Consider the following 16762-nt stretch of genomic DNA (forward strand, 5'->3'; position numbering starts at 1 on the left):
GAGAAGTTTTATTTGCTAGTGTACAATGATGGTTAATAAATTAGTAATTAATGCTTGTAATTCAACTATTTCAATATTTCAATACACTTATTACCAATAAAGCCAATGGTGGTAGTTGTGATGGTGTGCCCTCAAGTCATTTCTAACTTATGACATCTCTACAGTGAACCTATCTTTTTTTTCTTGGCAAGTTTTGTTCAACAAGATTTATTGTGCACAATTGATTTACCCAAAATTTGTTCATAAGAATTTGCCTTTGCCCTCAGTGGGTTTCCATGGCTTTTGCCTCCAGAGTTGTAGACCAGTGGTGAAGCCATTATACCACATTGGCTCTCCAATAAAACCTGTTACCAGTTTAGCATATCAGGACAGTATATTATATACAATGGCCAGGATCCCATAGGATTGTTGTGCTGTCAGAACTCTTTGGTCAGTGTTAACAAGTGGACTCTGCCTTCTTCTTTCTGTAACCCTGTACACACTGCTTCAGATGACTGGATTTTAGGGTAGTTGGAGTTGGCTTCTGCATAAAGCATGATGAGACTTTCCTCCTTGCTGATTTATGACTTTATTATATACAGTGACCAGATACATTTGGCTTATATTCCAGTTAATTATGGGTTAATGCAAAGACTGGCTCCCTGAGTCTCTTAAGAGACACCTATCTCAACTGACCCTTTGAGGCACCTTGCTTTAAGACAGTGATTCTCAACCTGTGGGCCCTTGGGTGTTTTGGTCTACAACTCCCAGAAATACCAGCCACTTTACCAGCTGTTAGGATTTCTAGAAGTCAGAGCCATCCCAAGGTAATTTTCAGGAGTAGGCAACCGAAATTTTAGCTCCCCTTCCAAATTTTGCCCCCCCTCCCCCAACAAATTGCTGATAAATACCGGCGCCGGCACACGCACAGGCCCATCGACAGGTGGGTAGTGGGCGATGAGTCCTCGGACAGCAAGGGAGAGCAGGAGGGCGGCCGCGTGGACGGGTGGCTGGGCCTTCCGCTGCCGATGGCGATGCCGCCTCGACAGCACCCCTGCATGGTCTGCGCCACAGACAACCGCCTAATTCGCCTCATTGTTGGACCGCCTCTGCTAGAAGTTGAAGGCCAAAACATCTTGGAACACACAGGTTGAGAACCATGGCTTTAAGACCTCTTGAGGACAAAGATTTAAAAGTTCTTAGTTGTTTGCCACTAATATTTTCCAGCTGAAGGGAAGGCAGTGCCTCTTTGGTAGCTGGAATTTCTTGATTTAGGCAAGAATGGAAGGAGCAAGAATAATCAGTGACACCTTTTCTGGCCACTAATAAAATAATTTATGAATGAAGTTTAATATAATAAATAAATCCAAAATTTGTCATATTTTGAGGAAATACCTAAAATTAATAAATCTCAGCTTAGTCAAGATGTTGAGTCCTGTGCAAGGAGAAGTTGGGACATATATATATATATATATATATATATATATATATATATATATATATATATTACAGTAAATCTCAGTGTTTTAATTATGTCTACTCCAAGTATGAATAATACTGGAGTCACTCAATGGCCACAATCCATTTGGGGGGATCCACTGATGAAACATCTGTCAGTGAAATGGAACTTCTCTCCTACCTCTTCCTACACTGCAATCTCCTATATATCTCCTATATAAACAAGTTTTAGAAATCCAAAAAATCTTCAGCTTGGTTTCTAAAACTGCTGAAGGGTCCAGGGAGGAGGGAAATATTTTCTGACACTGTTTTAGGGTGAAGAGATAATTTTTAAAACTGGAATGAAGGTTCATATGTCATTGATGATGATGATGATGATGATGATGATGATAATAATAACAATACTTTATTTTTCTATCTCATCACCATCTCCCCAAAGGGACTCCGGGCGGCTAACATGGGGTCAAGCCCAAAACAAGCCCAAAATATAACAAATTAAAACCAATGTCAATAACTAAGAAACAATGATACAACAATCAAATAAAATAAGCAATTAAAACACAACATACAGTAAAACATAGTGACCATACAAAATGAGGTAATGATACAAGCATCACCACTATGGATAAAAAGGGGTCAAAGTTCTGTTTAAAACTTGCTCTAAGCAATTAGGCAAAGAGTGCCAGTGTGGTGTAGCGGTTTGAGTGTTGGACTACAACTCTGGAGATCAGGGTTTGACTATGCAAATCCACTGACTAACTTTGGGTAAGTCATGCTTTCTCAGGCTCAGAGGAAGACCATGGCAGACCCACTCTGAACAAATCCTGTTCAGAAAACTTCATAGTGTTGCCTTAGGGTCAGCATGAGTCGGAAACAATAGGAAGGCACACAACATCAGACTAAAAGGAAAAGAGATGGTTGGCTCTAAGTAATTTCCAAGGAATATGGAGACATGTAGCTCATAGGAACTCCACCACCACCTTTGTCTTTTTAAAAGTGGAATTCAAGTGCTTTGGAAATTTTCACAAAGGGGCTATTAATTTTCTGCCAACAGAAGCACATGCTGTTAAAATATTTTCAGATTACTGGCTCATTTACTTGATTTCTTTCCTCCTTTAAAAAAGCTTCCCAAACAAAAGTAGTGCATAGATTAGAAATTCCACCAAAACATTTACATACATCTGTCCAGCTGAATATGTGGCTGAGCTTGGGGAATAATTATATCCTTATCAAGCCTTCCCCAAACATTTTTAACAAAGCTTCCTCTTTTTGATTAATTCAGAAACACTAAGTACCAGTACTCAATATGGTCCTGGCACAAACAAATCTTACATAAATTGTACTTCTCACAATAGGAAAAAAACTATCCCTTCCCAACCATTATTTTTAGACAAACTACTCTGAGTAGCTATCCTGGCAGTCGCCATTGTAAGAGCGTGCTTGTTATATGCCACAAATGAAGTTAACTACACACTACATCAGCCATAAAGAAGTCCCTATATAGTATTTCCATAAACACCACCATGGAGCTGTAGTCGTAGATGAGGGAGGTCTGTGAGGCCAATCCGGGGGAGTATCTCCACACCAGCCAGATACTTACAGGAATGCATGTTACTCATGGGGTAATTCTCATTTCAGATCACATAAATCAAGTAGTAAACATTTTCGTGCTGTGTTATAACTGTGTGGATTATCCAAAATGAATAAGCATTTTCCCTGGTCTACAAATGCCTAAGTACTGGTTGCAGATAATAAAACATAGTGGTCTTAACTGGAGGGAAGGATATTAAAGGCAAAGCTGAAGTACTTTGGCCACATAATGAGAAGACAAGAAAGCTTGGAAAAGATATGATGCTGGGGAAAATAGAAGGAAAAAGGAAGAGGAGCCAGCCAAGGGCAAGATGGATGGATGGTATCCTTGAAGTGACTGGCTTGACCCTGAAGGAGCTGGGGGTGGTGATGGTCAACAGGGAGCTCTGTCGTGGGCTAGTCCATGAAGTCACAGAAGCGATTGGATGAATAAACAACAAATATTCTCAAAAGGGCACTCTGAGTAAAAATAGAATAAAAAGCCTTTTAAGGTGAAGGAAAAAACAGTAATGTGAGTCACAGAGAATCCACAAGCTGCATTTGCCCAACTTCTGTCTTTGGTGTTGGCACTTGCCAGTCTTAAAAGCAAACTGCTTAACAAATAGACACTTTTTGCAAGTAGTAGAACAGAGAACTGGTATTAAACAACAGGTTCACTGAGATCTCCAGCCCAGAATTCTGAATTCTTTGATTTTAAGTCTGTTAAATTAACAGGAGCTTTGCCGTTCATGTCAAAAGGATATGGTTGAACACAGGTCAACTGCCTCCCTCTGGAGGAAGCTGAAGATACGCACGCACACATTGTCAACCCCATCCCAGAACCAGGGGAGGTGGGAAAGGTTTGCTTCCAAGGGACCAGTAGCAGCCCCTTAAGGCTTTGGATAGAAATTTTCTTTTCTAAGTGAAGATGCACCCAAACCGCTAAAAGCCAGACAAAACCACCTAACAGTTTCCTCCAGGGGCTTGGTGAAGCTCTAAGCCCTTTCAAGCTAAAACTCTCCCATTAATATGAGAGGGAGGGTGTGGACCAGGGGATTGGTACTGCACAAACATCCTGAGACCATAGGCAGATTTGGGTTGTGCCCTACATTTCTTGATAGCTCAGAATCAATTCTGAATACTGTTTTGGAGCTAGAGTACTCTTTCACAAGCCTATTTCTCAGTAGGATTTGCTAGTTTCTATACAACTCAGATTTACTATCTTGGTACTTTCTAAATAGGCATGTATATTTCACAAGTAGAATCAGATGCTAGGCTATCCATCTACACTGTTTCATGCAGTGTATAATGCATTTTGTTATATAGCAATGTAGATGGGGTCTATGAGAGCAATGAACACTGGATCTTTACAATCTTTCTACTATACCTCTGATATACCTTTGGTATTTCTGCAGAGGAATATCCTTTCATGTGGCAGGCTTTGGACAGCTGACTGGCTTCTGAGGAATGGTCTTTTAACAAGTGGTTGCATTGTTATTTATTGTATTGTATATCTACTTTTTAAATCATGTGATGACCTGTTTTGCATCCTAATGTAGGAAAGATGTGTGTTATGAATTAAATAAAAAGACCAGTTCTTCCCAGCGTTTTCTAATTCTATCACTCCATCTCTATGGAAATACAGTACTACAAACAGCGAATAGGGGTGGTTTACGGTAGTGGTTACATTCCTGTAAAGTACATCCTCCAAATTTGCAGTGACATAATTTATGAAGACTTAAACCAAAGAAAGTTGGACTAATCAAGGGTGACTGGTATGCAGCCCTTTCCACTACTCACACTGTGTGAGATAAAGCCAGTTTAGTATCATTTAGCTGTAGACAAAATAAATCAGCTTCAGGCTACATCTGCCTTACTGTTGATTTCAAGTGACAAAACGACATCAATATTTTAATACTATGTTTCAGTAATAACATTATAACAAAACTATTCCTGGAATTTTCCATTATCTCTTCTCTGTTTTGCAAAGTTTTAAAATAGATTAACAATTAGGTTCTTAACACCTATGCTTTCTCTACAAAAAACCCCAAAAATGTTGTTTTTCAGGATTAGTGGTAAGTGTCCGGAATATTTTTCATTGCATATGTGAAATTAAACAAAAAATTATTCCAAAATCTACATTAGGACAAAAAATTTTATTAGTAAGCATTGTCTCTCCCCCCCCCCTCCCCCAAATAGTCACTCTCATAAACTAGTCTTTAATTTTCAAGAAGTTTGTGGGGGTAATTTGATGGTGCTTTTCATGCACGGCAGGGGGTTAATATGGTCTCTTCCAACTCTATCATTATAAGTTTTTAAAAAGTTCACAATTTAAATGTGTTTTCATAAAAGCAAATTTGTCATCAGTTATAAATACAGATAACAAACACAATTGGCTGTATATTTTATACAGCTGGAAATTGGGTGGTAGATACAAATAAAATGAAAATTATCCCTAATGGCCATGGAATATATTTAACTCTGCAAATTTGAACATGAATATGTGTTTTAGACACTAGATGGTGCTCAGAGTTTTCCTAAAATGAAATACTTCCGTGAAAGGATTAGGCTATTTGAGCAGGCAGAAAGTAATATTTCTCCCCACTCATAGCAGTAGTTTGACCTGACTCCATTGCTAGCTCCAGCCTGGGCGATTAAAGGGAAGATTAAGTTATGTTAGTTGTCCTGAATAGGAAGTTTTTCCATCATTGTCCCCCATCAATGGATTATTAACTAGCCTTTTCAAAACACAGGGTGCTTTATGCTGAGTGAAATGACTTGTTATTACAGGGTTTCAGTCAGGGTTATTTGGAGATGGCAGAGATTGATCCTGGCACCTCCTGTGTGCAAAACATGCTGTATACCACTGAGCATCAATCCTTTCACCTGGACCCTCCTTCCTTTTGTGTTTCAGTCAAAACATGCATTTTTTTTTTCGTTTTATATATCTGGACATTGCTGTACTCCTTTTTTATCCATAAAGTCTTGCAGTTATTTATCATGTTGCAATATTAAAGTCCACACAAGACAATAAAATCAAATATGAAAACCATTTAAAAGTAATAAAACACTAAATTATTTCAATAAAACCATTCACATAGCTAGGAGCAGCAGACAGGTTTGATGATGAACAAAATGCCCCTGCAGTCAAGTACCCTTTGTACTCATGCCTATGTCTAGAAACTTCAGTCAAAAATCAACTCCAAAGACATGGGTCAACTTATCCACAGGCTAGTGTAAGTAAGTACTATATTCTCTCTCTCACTCACTCACACACACACATAAAGAACCATTCCCTACTCTGAGTAGAATGGTAAAAGGCAAGACCTTAGTCTATTATAGAGGTCCTAAAAGAAGCATTAGTCTCCTATACTCTCTCTGCCATGGCACTACTTCTGGTCTTTTTAGTGCCTGGGTGGGGAAGTGGTGGCTTCTACTCCTCGCATTGGTGCTTTCTACTGTCCTTAAAATGACTCTCAATTTATCCACAGGACATATCAAATCCATAATTTTGGTCCCATAACATGCCCTCCTTGACTTATATATGAGATTGATTTAAACGTGAGTATATACAGTAAGTCTTCCATCAGTGGATGAAACACTCTGCATTGGGAGTCCATCTAACTCAATGGGAAGAATACTGAACATATCATGAATACATAATGTAATAAACAGATACATAATATGTTTGAGACAAATATTCCAAGAAATGGGCAAAACTGGAGTCAACAAAAATTCTCTTTGCCTTGAAAAGCTCTTAGTGCAAAGCTCCTGGGCCGATCTGTAGATAGGCAGAGCCATCACCCCCGTGAATCTCCAATGAGCATCAAGGATCCATTGCCCCACAAATCATCAGTTGGCCACGGGACCTTGCCCTTATGCTGTCAGATGTGGCTGTGCATGGGGGCCAGAAGAGGAAGCCTAAAGGAAAATCACTGGCATATATATTCCACCAGTATTCAGACAGGATATTGGCCATATTCTCCTAGCCCTTGTAACAATACCACAGGCTCAAATTTTACAGAATAATTTTTAATAGAAAGCAATTTTTAATAAATATTCTACCCCATCAGGAAGTAAATATTGTTTTATTTATATAAGCTTCTTGCCTATTCCATTTTGTGCGATTTATAGGCTAGTGTGTGCGTGCGTGTGCGTGTATATATTACATGGAAGCAAATCCTAATGAATTAAATGGATTTTGTTACTGAGTGTGCATATGACTGCAATTTTGATAGAAAATTGGTGTATAAGCCTCATTTTAGACATAAGTTTAAATCCTTATAGGAGCAGACAGACAATTAAGACTGAGATGGTATACAGTTTATGCTTCTTGGTGACTGCAAACATAAAACAGATGTGTAATATTTGAATACACAACCTACTGAACCCAAAAGCCTGGGACTAATCCAGATCAATCTTAATCATTCAAAGCTGTTACCCCTTGGCCACCAAGGCATTTTCCTCCATTGTATATGCTGCAAAGAATACACAAAAATATGTAGTCTGTTCCCCCCAGAAGCATACTTGGCTTTGGTTTTTTTCAAATAAAAACAGGAAAATATTTTCTGTCACAGATATATCCTGATTTTAAAATAAGTGACAATAATCAAACTTCATTTGGGGCTCATTTGAACAAGAGACCCTAAATTGGCCTTAAAACCTCTTAGTGTTTGCACCTATTAACCTTGGTTGAAAATGAAATCATAGTACAATCAAGAATTGACCCAAGAGCATCAACAAGGCACATAAACAACAATCTTTGATGATCCTTCATCAGAAGTCTTAGAATACAATTGCTGCATGTAGATATATGGACAATCGTCCTATTTTCCCATCAGAAAGTGACCCAGCAAACAGGTGGTTGGAGTTCAAGAACTGTCAAGAAGTTAATTCAGTCAATGTCCGTCACAGGGTTTTCAGCGGAATGAATGAATGGTACCACAGCAGACCTAGCTGCCACTTTATTTCCACACACAACTATATCACTTTTATGGTAAGAACATACACATTTATGTTAATGGCACTGCCCATGTTCACATACATGGCACCACAATATCCCAATATGTCAATCTCATCCTGGAACTATCCACAGAACAAGTTCACTTTCTAGGCACCACTGTGGACATCTTAGCACCATAATATACTGCAAACCCACAGATTGCTACACATGGTTAGAATTGTCTAGTTTCCACCCTGAACATGCTGTCAAATCCATAGCTTACAGTCAAACCCTTCCATACAATCACATCTGCTCAGATCCACAAAACAGGAATGCCAAACTCCTGGAATTGCAAATTACAGTAGCATACTATAAACTGAAGAAACAAACAAATCAACAAATAAGACATATCCAAGAAAAACAGACTAAAGAAAGGAAATGGCAGGATCACATACAACTCCCGATGGAGAATATGTAGATGATTTATCAATGAGCTACAACCTGTTCTAGACAATAATGCTGCCTCTCAAGGGCTCTGAGTGCCTATAGACAGCCTGCCAATTTTAAAGTGTTACTTGCCTGTAGAGCAGTGGTTCTCAATCTGTGGGTCCTCCCGTGTTTTGGCCTTCAATTCCCAGAAATCTTAACAGCTGGTAAACTGGCTGGGATTTCTGGGAGTTATAGGCCAAAACACCTGGGGAGCCACAGGTTGAGAACCACTGCTGTAGAGGGACACACAACATGGATGGTGAGACTAGCTCATTCATAGCTGTTCCTAGGTACTTTACCCATGCATTCACAATGAAGGAGATTTAAGTTTACAAATGCTTGTACTACCAACATCTTTCTCTCCATCTCAAAGGTGCTACAAAATCCCATTCCCTATTGATTCAGGCTATATCTCTGAATAGTATGATCTAGTTATTTAACTTCAATAAAAAATTAGCCTTTTAGACAAAGCCTGCTTTCATAATGTCTAGTTCATTAGTCATTTTCAGCATGGCACTCAGCATGGTTCACCAACAAATTAGTGCTCATAATATAAACTCTTTCACCTGAAGGAAAATAACCACAGATTCTGACATGTGAAAAATACTAACATGAATTGAATGAAATTTGTGTTGTTTAGGAATTCCTAAAGACATTAACGCAGAGATTTGGCTATTTAATTTTTGGACTAAATCAACACAGTCAATAGTCATGCTAACTGCCATTTCTGAGAGTTGCAGTTTAGAACATTGTTTTTTTCAAGCACAAATTACATAAATTACATACAAACCTATGCATTGTGCTTCACGAGCTAACTTTAGAAAACAATTACTTCACAGTAGAGTGAAACTTCATCTTCAAGAAACATTTTCAGCAGCATCCTAATTATTATACACAATCACTTTAGTCCCACAAAGGGCTTTTGCAGCTGGTTCTTATTGGCAGCTTTGGAAGGTGAAAAGTCACAAGTATAAGCTGTTTTGTAGTCCCACAAACCCTAGCAGAAAAGCACACACAGCACTCACCTACTTGATCTGAGAATATAATTAGAAAAATATCACTTTTCCTCCTTTCAATCCCTATCCCTAGGTCCAAAAGCAAGTTTCAAATATTCTTTAATCATCTTTCATTATTTGTTTCTTATCGGCTACATCTTCCAGTGCATTCTTATGAACAGAATTATTCTCCCTCTTAATAGCAAAGCATGTACTCTGATTCTAAAGCTATGCATAGTCATCTTCGGCAAAGAAACTACTAAATAATTAGACCAGTTAGCTATGCTTGGCAATTCTGTCTGACTTCACTGCTAGCTCATTATAATTAGAGATGTACAAATCTGTCTAGTCTGTTTTAATGGACTTTTCTCCTTTTCTCATACTGCTCCGTGCAGATTATTTTCAATGGAAAAGTCTCATTTGGAATATACATATTTATTTTTAAGGGCATACATTATTGCTCACTTTTTTTCGATTTGTATACATTCTTTATATGTATCCAACCATTGACAAAACATGTTTGCCTATTTAAATCTTTGATCAACAATATTCAGACATATGCATTCACTGCATATGTTTTCCAAAATTCCAAAATTTGCCACTTTACAAATTCATAGTACATCCTGTGTATATCTCTTTTCCAGCGGTATGGATTAAGTAGCTTCATATTTAATTCATATAGTCCTTTTAAAAACTAATAACAATAAACCGGATTCCTCACACAATTTCTAATAAATTCTTCTAAACAGTATGTACTTAAAATGTACTTGACACAGTTAGTTTCAACATCTTAAGCCACTCAAGCTGCAGGGAGAGGCGGGTAAGAAATAATAATAATAATAATAATCATCATCATCATCATCATCATCATCTTAACATTTCCCTCACCACTGAATTCTACACTGAAAATTCTTACTATACAGAATCCTACTATAAGGCTGTTGTTTATTATTTACATTAGTCCATATGTATGTGGGAGGGGATGTTATATTATGCTTAGATGTTTTTAACTTTTTTATTTTAATGTATATGCATTTTATTTATATGTCTATTTATGCAGCATTGAATTGTTGCCTATTTGTAAGCTGCTCTGAGGCCCCTTTGAGTTGAGAAGGGCGGGGTATAAATATAGTAAATAAATAAAATAGTCCTGTAGTGTTTGGGCCCTTTCAGACAAGCCCAAAACGGGGCCTCGGGTAAAAACAAAGTAATGCAGAGAAAACTGGGTTTTCCCAGTTTACTCTACATTAATTTGATATCTGGAAAGATCTGGAACTTAAGATAAGGTCCTGATCTTTCCAGATATAGGCCCTGTGGGGATTGACTCTCGGGACTGCTTCCTCAGTCCTGGGGGTCAATTCCCACAGCCAGCAGGCCCCTCGGGTAAGTATTGGGAGGTAAAGAGGGGGCTGGGGGTGGCTGGATGCCATTGTGGGTCAACCTTTGGTTGACCTGAGATGTCATCTACCCCCCCCCCCCAAGGGAAAGCCCAGGGTTGTAGAAGGGAGGGGGACTGAAACCCAGGGGGAAGCAGGTTATTTTAAATGGCTTCCTCCCAGTTTTTTTGGGCAATGTAGAAGGGCCTTTACAAAGGACATCATTCCAATTGTCATTCTTTATCACATGCTATTTGTATGTTGCCGGTTTTACCGGTATTATCCGTTTTCACTCTTTTCTCACAAATGAGTGCAGGAACGCAGGCACTGATCTTGACAAAACACTACTTTGGGGATGCTGGGCTTTCCCCCCACTCTTAGTACTCTCCATTGAGGAAGTCCGAAACTTAAAAATCTAGCTGTACAGACAGGAAAAACAATAGTATTTTGAAATTTTGGTGTTTCAAATGATTAAATTAATTTTTTTTAAATTACCATGCCAGGCTCATGAAGCAGGATTTTGGAAGAGAAATGTTCCCCTTCCACAGGAACACCACATTACTCCATGTTACTGAAGCGATTCAACATGGGCAAATTAGACAGCTCCCATGCCACATGTTTTTTCTGTTTTCTTCAGTTATATACTGATTCCTGACTTCAGAAGATGATAACTTATTTCCTTCCCCCCTTGTTTTCTAGAACTTTTGAGACACGTCTCTGATGTTTGCCTCGCCTCTGTGTTTAGAACAGAGCTTGGGGAAAATGGACAACAACACTCACGAATTCATAGTTCCTGGTTGGTGGGGTTGGGAAGTTATTTTTTTAAAGTATTAATACTATTTTAGCTTTAGTTTAGCTAAGCACTGGTTTCGATTTAGCTATATGATCTGCTGAATTACTGTCTGTCATGCAGATGCAAAGGAGTTTGGAGAACAAACAGATTTGACAGTCTAAACTTCATCAGAAAAGGAATTCTATTTTAAATCCCAGTAGCCTCAACAAACTAGCCTGGGAAGTCATAAAAGTCATGAATACTCTGTGTAGATCAGTTCCATGGACTATGAGGAAAATAACATTTTTAATCCACCAGTAGTAGTACTATCAAAATTGCAGTTAAAGTGCCATTCTTCACTTGGCAGTCAGGACAGGGTCCCTTGAGAGAAATATAATTTGCTCGGTGCAGTATGCCTAGGGCTGTCTCAAATGGGCAGGTACAAAGGAACAGTAACGTATTGGCAGAACAAATGAGCACTACTGCTCCATTGATGCAACAGCTGTTGAGTTGCAACACAAGAATTAGGGGAGAAATAGTGTCCTGCTTGGTCCTGCCCTCCATCATGATGACTTAGGGTAAGAGTTGTTTGTGTAGGATACATTAAAGCTGGTGTTTTATTAAGCAAACATATTTCTCCCAATATTAGAAGCATGATTAAGGCCAAAGTAAAGTTTGCCAGCTCTCCAAAGCTCTCCAGGAGAGGAAAACATGGGATCTAATATTTGACTTAAGCCTACATCATTGCATTAAAATTCGTTAAATGGTTTTTAACAACCAGTTGGCAAGGGATGGATTTTGTGGTTCTAAATATTCAAGAGATACAGCAAAATGTGGTGGTATCTCTGAATCCACTTTCTAGGGGTAGAATAAGGTGTTTTGCTCTGCTGAAGACACACATGTTCCAGTGATTTCACTCAAATCGGTGGCTGCTGGAAGCTTCACAATTATTTGGGTTCTGGCCCATGGAGAGTTACAGCTAGGGGCCCCAAAGAAAGAAAGAAAGAAAGAAAGAAAGAAAGAAAGAAAGAAAGAAAGAAAGAAAGAAAGAAAGGAAGGAAGGAAGGAGCTTCTGCTTTATTAAAGCCAAGCAGGCCTTACAAACAAGAACATTGTGTTGGAAAACACCCAAATCCAACATTACATAGGACGGAATATTCATATAACTTAGGGGAAATCAACCCCTTCTAAGTCTCTTACCTAGCAGGTTTAGCGCTCTAAAATGCCCATAGAGAGGGGGGGGGGTGATAAAGATTTAGATAATAGCAATTAAATCAGTGGATTTACTGACACTTAACTTTATTGTAACATGTTTAAATTTTAGAAGATTATGTGTTACTAAAACATTTATTAGAACAGCTGGATCCACTACAAGAATACTGATGCAGAAACCTACTGTTACTTCTAGAGATGTGTTCCAAAAGCACAATTCATTTCAGATTCAACTTTGGCTTTTTTTTTCTTTTTTTTTTAAACAAGTTGCTTCACTTCAGGCTGGATTCATTTTTATTTGGGTTCAAAGCAGAGTCTTGCTTTAAAAAGCCAAAGCTTTATACGTCTCCCTGCACTGACTAACATGGGGGGAGTTCTAACTTGTAATAAAGTTGGATTAAAATGCACATCTTGAATGAAATTTAAACATCTACTGGCTCTATCTTAGAGAACGAACGCTGCCAAATCCTGCAATAATTACATATTTACAGTTTGAGATATGTTTTTTAAAAAAAGAATAAAGAAGGATCCACCTATAACTTTTCTGTGTTGTGGAAGAACTGGATGAAATCCACAGATACAGTTCTCCATTCTAAAAGTATAAATTCTGCAAAAATGAGAGAAATGTGTGATGTTTTTCATACAAATTTGTAGGGAAAGGGATTTACTTTCTTTTGTGGTTTGAGGAATCAAATCCCTTCCCTAACTTTGTATGAAAATGGCATATCTCATAGACATGTCCTTAAGCAAACTACCAGAAATATTTCAGAAAAATAAATATAGGTGATTTTATACAAAAAAAAATTATAGAAAGGAATATGCCTCCCACAATCTGTATGAAAACATTATGTTATTTCTTCAGTTAGCACCAACTGATCATCTTTTTCTACATCCTACTCCAAAGCACAATGGTATGAGACGTAAAAGCAGAGAAGCTAGTTGGTAAAAACAAACAAAATTATAACCATTCTTTCCCTTTTGCTCCTGACTAATATTTTTCTTTCATGGAAAGCTGAGAAGGGAAGAGTGAGTCCAAATTTGTCTGAGATGTCTGTGTCTGCCTGAATCTCCAAAGTGGGCTCAATGAAACTTTAGAAAGAGCTCAGTTCGCTTTGGATTGCTTTAGAAAATTCTAGTTTCATCTCAGACAAAGTACTAAAATAGCTTAGAAGCCTTTTGTATAAATTATTGAATCAGTGTTCATCCAATGTCAAGTCACACCTTTAGTATCTTCCCAATAAGTAGTGCAAACAGATTCTGCTTAGTTTTGCACATTACATGGATTGAAAGTAAATGAGTGCAACAATACATTTCAAAAATCCTAGGCACTGAAATTCTTGCCATTGAAACCACAGGGCAGGATTGTTCCCAGAAGGAAGTCTTGACCTTAGAATAAAAATCTAGATTCACAAGATTTTCAAGGAATATTAACCTTTAAAAAGGCATAAAGAAAGTTAATATCTGAGCAGTGAGTGGACAGTGTTTAGAGATGTTCCATCTACTGCTAGTCATGGAGTTCCCTACCATCCAGTGTTGAGGCATGCCAAAGAGTGCCCAAGCTGAATCTAAGCCTCCCTGCCTACATCCCATGGCCCCTAAATGGCATTTCAGTCCTGTACCTCCAACACAGAGGATCTGATCATCGGAGGATTCCCTGAAATGTCAGCCACGGATGCAGGCGAAACATCCAGAGAAAATGCTACTAGAACACGGCCATACAGCCCGGAAACCACACAACACCCCAGTGATTCTGGCCATGAAAGCCTTCAACAACCTATTCATAATATTTGAAGTAACTCAGGGAGGCCTAAAAATTTCAATAAATAGCCATGTGTTTACTGGTAAGAGGGTGAGACGAGAACAACAGCAAGTTAGTAATAAAAATGAAAAGTGATATGGTGGTGTAGGAGATATTTTCCTGATTTAGTAAATCTTCTATGACATCATTTTGAGCAAAAAACATACCAAAACAAGACCCTCCAAACCCCAAGAAGCTTAGTGCTCCCTAAATAAAATGGCCAAAATATATGATTTTTAAAAGAAACCTATGCTAGATATTTAACTCTATCATAATAGCCCCCTGAACAAAAAGTAACCTATTTCTGAGAAGATTAGGGATGGCCAGGATCCCAAATATGTGGGCTATCACAATGCGCTGTAGAAAATCTGAAAAGTAGTCTTCCAATACGGGGTTTTGAACATGCTTGCCAATTGGACATTGTGCCTCACAGCTATAATATCATGAAATCCATCCAATTTAAATTAATATATTTGGGCAGACAGCTATATTGGAATTCTTGTTGTTTTTCCTCATCTAATGGTAGCTTGTGGTATGACGAGTCCGCTTAAAAAAATCTGTGCTGTTATTGCCTTTTTTTGCCTAAGGCATACCATGTGTTTTTGATTTCAGTGAGCTGCACTGCACTAACTCATTAAAAGCAACACTTATGCAAAGCTAAAGATGTGCATCATGACACAAGATCTCTTTTCCAGCTTTGAAGGCTCCAGTTTTTCCAAGAAGAATATCAACCAGCAGTTAGCATTTTTTCACAATTTCTGAATCATGTTAAGATTTATGGAGATTGCTAAAAAAAAAAAAAAAGTGGGTTACGGAATAAAATTAGAGAGATTAATGATAACTGGTTTGTGGCTGGGATGTTATTACTATGTATAGCTCGTTTTAACTTCAATTTATTATTGTGTTGTCACCAGTTATTTTATTGTATTCTGTAAATTATTGCAAGTTATTATTTTATGTTACTTGATGTTGCTCATCAATTTGGGCAAACTTTTGTTGTATTTTATATGTTCTGTATTCCACTTTTGTGGAGATGGTGGCGGGATATAAATAAAGTTATTTATTATTATTATTATTATTATTATTATTATTATTATTATTATTATTATCTCATACAGAACATAAAGACATAGCTTTCTTAGTCTGGGTCACCACACAAGGGGAAATTGTAGCATCTTTGAGACTATTACTGATTTACTTTATTTCTACCCAGCCTTTCTCACACCAGAGACGTACAAAATTCGGCAAAAAATTCAATGCTACATAGACACAGAAAAATTACATATCCATCAAGGTATAAAACAGTCCAAACATATAAACAATTAAAACACGCATCAATAAAACAGATTAAAAACCTTATAAAATGCCAAGTCATGATCTCATACTTATCCATAAACTTTTTCCAAAATTCATAGTCCATTATTCAAGTTGTTAAAGTCTCATTCTGTAGTTCCGTATTCACCAAACACCTGCATAAAAAGCTAGTCTTAGGTTTTTTCTAAAAATCAGGAGGGATGGTGCCTGCTTGATGTCACTAGGGAGCCGAGGGGCCACCACTAAGAAGGCCCTGTCTCTTGTCCTTACCAAACGCGCTTGCAAAGAAGGCCTCCCCAGCTGATCTCAAAGCTCTTGTAAACTCGTAGAGGGAGATGCGTTCAGACAGATAAGTTGGATTGAAACCATTTAGGGCTTTATAAGCCAAAGCCAGCACTTTGTATCGGGCCCCATAGCAAATTGGCAGCCAGTAGAGCTGACGCAACAGGGTGGTTGTACGCTCACTCTACGCCACTCCAGTTAGAAACCTGGATGCCACAAGTTGGACTATTTGAAGCTTCTGGGCAGTCTTCAAAGGCAACCACACGTAGAGTGCATTGCAACAGTCTATTTGAGATGTAAAAAAAGTATGGACCACTGTGGCCAAGTCTGGCTTCTCAAAGTATGGGTGCAACTGACACAGTTTTAATTGTGTGAAAGCTCCCCAAGCCACTGCCAAAACCTGGGGTTCCAGGCTCAGTGATGAATCCAGGATCACTCCCAAGCTGTGAACCTGTGTCTTCAGGGGGAGTGTAACCCCATCCAACACAGGCTGAAACCCTATACCCTGTTTGGCCTTTCGACTCTGTCTCGTCTGGATTCAATTTCAATTTGTTTGCCCTCATCCAGACCATCACT

The 16762-nt window shown here is 38.2% G+C and overlaps 1 protein-coding gene across 9 annotated transcripts in view; it reads right to left on the bottom strand.

The window, feature by feature from the left end:
* erg (ETS transcription factor ERG) overlaps positions 1–16762 on the bottom strand; it is a 149251-nt gene that overhangs the window by 57320 nt on the left and 75169 nt on the right. The gene's annotated exons all lie outside the window — the stretch shown is intronic.

Source organism: Anolis carolinensis, chromosome 3, assembly GCF_035594765.1.
Source record: "Anolis carolinensis isolate JA03-04 chromosome 3, rAnoCar3.1.pri, whole genome shotgun sequence".
In the NCBI taxonomy this organism is placed as follows: Eukaryota; Metazoa; Chordata; class Lepidosauria; order Squamata; family Dactyloidae; genus Anolis; species Anolis carolinensis.